A 6,340-nucleotide genomic window follows, 5' to 3' on the forward strand; every position below is an offset into this window, starting at 1 on the left:
GAACACATTTTTATCTTGCTGAAAGTGTTCTTGTCAAGAGTTTTATACAATATATCCTTCGCCACATTATCAAGATTGGATTTTTTCTTATCTTCACTGGTCCATTCACTTCTTGATTTTTCGACCATTTGTGGTGCACCGTCAGTAACAGCAACAGCTGTGTTAGGCTTTAAGATTTTCAGTGGACCATCTGTGATGACGTACCACATGTCATCATCTTGTGCTGCAAGATGAGCTTGCATTCTTATCTTCCAGTCGTCAAAATCATCCTTAGAGAACATAGGGATCTTGCTGAAGTGTGCCATTTGTTGTAGTTTTTCACAAACAAGAATAACCTGCTCTGATACCAATTGTTGAGGATCGAAGTTGAGTTTAGAGGGGGGTGAATAAACTCTACTCGTTTTTCGTAAGGATGAAGTACTAGAATCCTGTTAAGGATAGTAGTCGATCTTGTGAGAAAACTTTCACCTGATTACAGTAGAATGTGCGGAAATAATCTGATGAAGTAGTTGAAAAACAATAAAGCAGTAGACAGCAGTTGTCTATGGAAGTTCGAAGATAAACTCTTCTACGTCTCCCCTTCTTCTGTTTCCAGAAGGTATAACTAAAAGACTTTGGATATTACAGTACAACACTTGTACACACCCACTTCAGAAGGACTTACACCTCAGCCTACTGAAACTCTTAGTTTCTCAACTTACAAAAATGCGGAACACAAAGTTCTGAAAAGACTCTTTTCAGATTACAGACTCTTCTGATAAAATATTGGTGCATAAAGATTGTGAAGAGTGTAAGAATTAGTAGCACAAGATGATCTTTAACAAGATCAGATATAAGCTATGAAGCGTGTGCTACTTTTCTTTGTGTTGAACTTTTTAACAACGCTCAAGGATGACTGATATTTTTCTGATAAGAGAGTAGCTTTGTTCCTTGAAAATGATATTGTGCGAAGTGTCGTGTCGAACAAGGATTTGATCCAAGTATATATAATCGACTGAGTTCAACGTTCATAATCAGAGAAGTCTTCAGATAACTGATACAATCAGCTTTATTACCGAAATAGGTTCCTGCAGAAAAGCTATAAAACAATCAGTCTTGTTTTATACTCAATTTGATAATATGCATTAAATGACTCCGTATAGTATTTAATGCTGCAATTAATACTGGTACTAGGAACACTTTAACGGTAACAATTAAGATAGCAACGTTAGAAAGTGTTCTCTACTGGTTTGTATAGTTATCCCTTTTTCTACTGTTTAGTTTTACTAGAGCAGCAGCTACTGATAAACTATCTAGTTGTTCTGGTCTGCTGGTCTACTGGTTTTAGTTAACATCGCCACAATAAAATTCATATCTAACACATTTTAATCGTAAAACTTTCAATCATTTATCATTTTTGGGTGAAGTTTGATCCTCGAAAGTGAATAGCTTGTATCCTTTGGTCGACTGATCAGTATTCAGCTCCACATGGTCTATGGGGGTGGCGCTAGGCTCCACCATGGAAATATGATCGTCCGACTCCTTCGGGGGCCTTCTCCCATAGATAGGCTCCTTCTGGGGCCTTTTCACAAAAATGAGCTCCCTCTAGGGCCTTCTCCCGTAATGGGCTCCATCTGGGGGCTTTTCCCTCACGACATCCACAAAAAATCATATATCATTTGTCACATTCAATTCAGATCCCTCAAAATATTTTTTCTTTTCTTTTAAAATCATAAAAAATCATAGCCTTCCAAAAATAACGTTTAAACAGTAAAAATTGCACAGTTTTACAATAAATCATAAAATATAATTTTTTCATAAAAATAAATTTTTAAAATCATAAAATATTATTTGACAAGCTGTATGGTCCTTCGGTACGCTGCCAAGCTTAAAAGTACTACCCAAGTGTAAAATCATTGTTTTGCCACTAGATTTAATATTTCTCGATTTTGACTTTTTCTTACTTTTAATGACATGGGCTTATCCCAAATAGTTATTTAAGTTTAAATCTAATTTTTCGTAATTTTATTCATCTTAAATCTAGGCTTTTTATTTAATTCTTTAATTAAATATTTGTGAGCCGATTAAATCCCGAATAAATCCAAAAGTTACTATTTTCTGCCCAACCTTATTTTAGAAAATCCTTTTGTGTGAAGAGTGTGTTATTGGCTGATGGAGATGGATTATGGTGTTTGTGAAGACTAGGTATCTTATTTATACTTTTAATCAACGTGTCAATGGGCTTTGGTTTTGGGCCTCTAAGTAAATGAGCAATTGGGCCTACTCAATTTGGTTAAATTGGTGTCGGGGATCGAAGTTGAGTTTAGAGGGGGGTGAATAAACTCTACTCCTTTTTCCTTTCTTTCGATGAGGTACTAAAATCCTGTTAGAGATAGTAGTTTATCTTGTTGCGTATACCTTCACCTAGATTACAATTATAGGTGCGGAAACAATCTGAAGAAGTAAGTGAAAGACAATAATAACAGTAGGCAGTAGTTGTTCATGGAAGTTCGAAGATGAAATCTTCTATGTCTCCCCTTCTCCTGTTTCCAGAAGGTATAACTAAAAGAATTTGGATATTACAGTACAACTCTTGTACACACCCACTTCAGAAGGACTTACACCTTTGCCTACTGAAACTCTTAGTTACTCGACTCAAAAAGAACGTGATACACAAAGTTCTGAAAAGACTCTTTTCAGATTACAAGCTCTTCCTGATAAAGTATAAGTGTTGTAAAAGATTGTGAAGAGTGTAAGAATCAGTAGCACAAGATGATCTTCAAAAGATCAGATATTTGCTATGAAGCGTGTGCTACTTTTCTTTGTGTTGAACTCAAAGTTAACAACGAATTTCGAGGTTGTCTCGTTGAGTGAAATAGCGTTGATCCTTGAAAAGATATTATGCGTAGAGTTTTCTTTCTGTAAGGGTTTGTTCCATGTATATATAAGCGACTGAGTTCCACGTTTATGATCAGAAGATGTCTTCAGATTTCTGATAGAGTCAGCTTTATTACCAAAAAAAAGCTCCTGCAGAAAAACTATAAAACAATCAGTCCTGTTTTATACTAAACTCAGTAAAGTGAATTAAATGACTCCGTATAGTATTTAATGCTGCAATTAATACTAGTACTTGGTAACTTTAACGGTAACATTTAAAGTAGTCACGTTAGGCAGCATCTTCTACTGATTTTGTTTTTTTATCCTTTCTACTGCTTTTATTTTACTAGACCAGTAGCTTCTGATTTTCTTTTTGTCTACTGTTTTATTAAAGAGTGCTGCTGCTCTGCTGGTTTTTATTTTCATCGCCACAATTAATTCATGTCTATCAAGTTCCCCCTTTGTGGTGATGCCAAAACCTAAACTGTAGGAAAGCGTTAAATAACAGATAATCAGTTAGCAAAAGGATAATTTCAATGAAATTAGCACAGTAAATTGTCAATCAATTCCAATGTCCCTGTAAATGACTTCTTCATCTTGAGGATCCTGAAATCTTCTATATGAAGGTTCAGCTTCTGATTTTCTTGGTTCTGCTTCACAAAAGGATAATATCAATGAAATTAACACAGTAAATTGTCAATCAGTTCCAATGTCCCTGTAAATGACTTCTTCAACTTGAGGATCCTGAAATCTTCTATCTAAAGGTTCAGCTTCTGATTTTCTTGGTTCTGCTTCAGATGGATCTCTTCACTTTTCTTCCCTTTTTTTGGCATCAGCGGCAATCACATGGGCCATAAGATCATTCATTCTTCCAGTCAAGTTTTGAATGCCATTGGTTAACATCTCCAGATACGGAGCTTGAGTAGAGATACGATCATTGAGAGTAGTGAGAGATTGAGTTTGAGAATCAATCTTGGCATCCATTACTTCCATGGAGGTGGAAAACGATCGAATGAGATCATCATGCTCGGTGATTCGATTTAGTATATCAGTTTGAGCAAGCACGATGTGACTATTATTTCTTGATACAACTTGTCTGAAAACAATGGTTTCAGCATACATTTTATCCATGGATTCCGCCGTTTTATATATTTCTTTGCTCATTCGATCTCTGAAGGACTGAGCACCACTAGATTCTGATAATCTCTCATAGGACATTCGCTTGACTAAATCAGACAGGTTATGGAGCTCCCTTTGCCAAACGTTAATCTGAAACTCCAAATTGAATGTTTTCTGATTCAAATGAGGGGGTTCGCTCAAGCAAGCGTTGCCTTATTTCAGCAACGCGAGTGTTCGTGTGAGTTTGAACAGGATCAGTGACAATCAGCGTAGTAGAGACTTGATTGGTGTTGAGGGAAATGGTATCCATCACAGCAGTAGAAGGACCAGGGTCAGCAGAGCTTTCATCTGGAATAGCAGAGACAGTTGGTTCGGCAGCAATTATTGTAGGAACAATCTCTTCATCAGGAGCAACAAAGTTGGAGACCAAGTTCTCTTCTGTTGGAACAATGGCAGTAGGTGAAGCTGATTGTTCTGCAGTTATGGGTTCAGATTGCTGATCCAAAAGAACTTTCATTTCTGCTTGATGAGCAGCAGAAAAGTTCTCTAGATTTGGCAAGAGAGATATAGCATCTGATTCTGCCATATGTTGTTCTGCGGTTGGAGAAGGTGATGGTGGCAATGAAGTAGCTGGAACTGCTTCCTGAGTAGTATGGGACGTGGGAACAATTGACTCAATGACTTCTTCAACTGAAGCCAGTTCATGCACAGACAAAAGAGATGATGACTGAATAGGCCTTGTTGGTGATGCAGGAGTACTGAGAACAAAAGCTTTTGGTGAAGTTGTAGTCCGTTCTTCAACTGTCTGGATCTGTGGAAAATCTGGAACAAGGCCGACTTGATATTCAATTGGCTCGCCAAAGCCCTTTTCTTGATCAAGAAGTTGCTCACTCATCTGTTTCAATTTGTCAATTAGAATCAGAATGACGTTTTGATCCTGAACAGTAGTAGGATTTGTAGGATCAAAATTTGATTTAAGAATTTTCATAACCGATTCAAACTTCTGACATTTCAACTGTTCGAGGATGTAGCTTCTTCTACGCAAGGCCTCGATCACATTTTCTGTTTTGGCAAGCTGAAAGACCCTCTTCTCAGCGTTCATTATTTTCCCATAGGATCCTTTCTTCTTGAAGTAAGCAAAAGAATGAAAAATTCGGACCTTGTGCCACTCGTCAAAGAAATTCATGTCATCATTGGCAGAGCTTTCGATTTCTGCCAAATGAAGATCAACACCTATGGTCACAGTTGTTCAGAGTCCAAAAAGTTGTGGTTCTTCAATCATCTTTCGTTTGCCTTTATCGGTTGATGAAATAGGCAAAATGGGTCGAAATGCAGAAGACCCCTTTGTTGGTTCTTGAATCACTATTCCAGTCATTGGTCTGAAAGTAGAAGCAGTAGATGTTGCTGGAACAGATGCAGCAGCTTGCACTGAAGTAGGAGCAGTGGATCGTGCAGATGGAACCACTTCTGGAAACACCTGTCTGATTGGCACTTTCTCAATTTCAGAAATTGCTGCTGTCTTCTTGATTTTAAGAACAGTCCGTGCTTTCTTTTTGATTGGAGTTGGTAGGGATGGTTGAACATCAGCAGCTGACTCTTCTGATACTGTTTTATAAGAATCAGTAGAGACGATAACTCTTTTCCTTTTAATATTTCGTTGAGGTTTCTGAGCCTCAGAAAAAGTCTCTCCAATCTCCCTTTTCAAGGCAACAAATTCAGCCACGGTTGGCTTGGGCCTCAAAGCGAGTACATTCTCAGCATCAATCATTGTTACTGAAACAACATCCTGTTCACTTGTAAAAGCGAAACCAACATCCTTTAGCATGGTGCTGATCTGAACAGCAAATCCAGAACTTTTCTTGGTGACCATGTCTTTCATGATTCTGAATATGAAATGACTCCAATCCACTTTAGTTCCCTTAGTGATGGCTGCCATCACTTGAACTTTCTCCTTTGTTAACTTGTCGAACGTGCCAGCTTTGACTAATATAGCTTTCGCCACAATATCAGCCAGAATTTGATATTTCATTTTGAGTAACTTTTTGTGGCAAGAAGGAGAAAATTCTTCTCCAGTGGCTGAGAAAGTGCTGAGAGCAATAACATTTCTAGCTTGGAAATATCAGATAGTTCAGAAGTACCTGAAAGTGGGAGGAGGAAGTTTTCTCCCAATAGTGCGGCATCAATGGAGATGGATGCATATCCTTGAGAGTGTACGATCTTTCCTTCATGCACAGTTGCCTTAGCGTAGAAATCCAGAAGAGCATTTTTGTATATCACAGCTGGTGCTTCCAAGAATTTTCGAAGTCCTGATTTCTCAAGGACTTGAAACATTTTAACAAGGTTCTCATCTTTGACATTGAGAACT

The sequence above is a fragment of the Primulina eburnea genome, chromosome 16 (assembly GCF_022965805.1).
Source record: "Primulina eburnea isolate SZY01 chromosome 16, ASM2296580v1, whole genome shotgun sequence".
Lineage (NCBI taxonomy): Eukaryota > Viridiplantae > Streptophyta > Magnoliopsida > Lamiales > Gesneriaceae > Primulina > Primulina eburnea.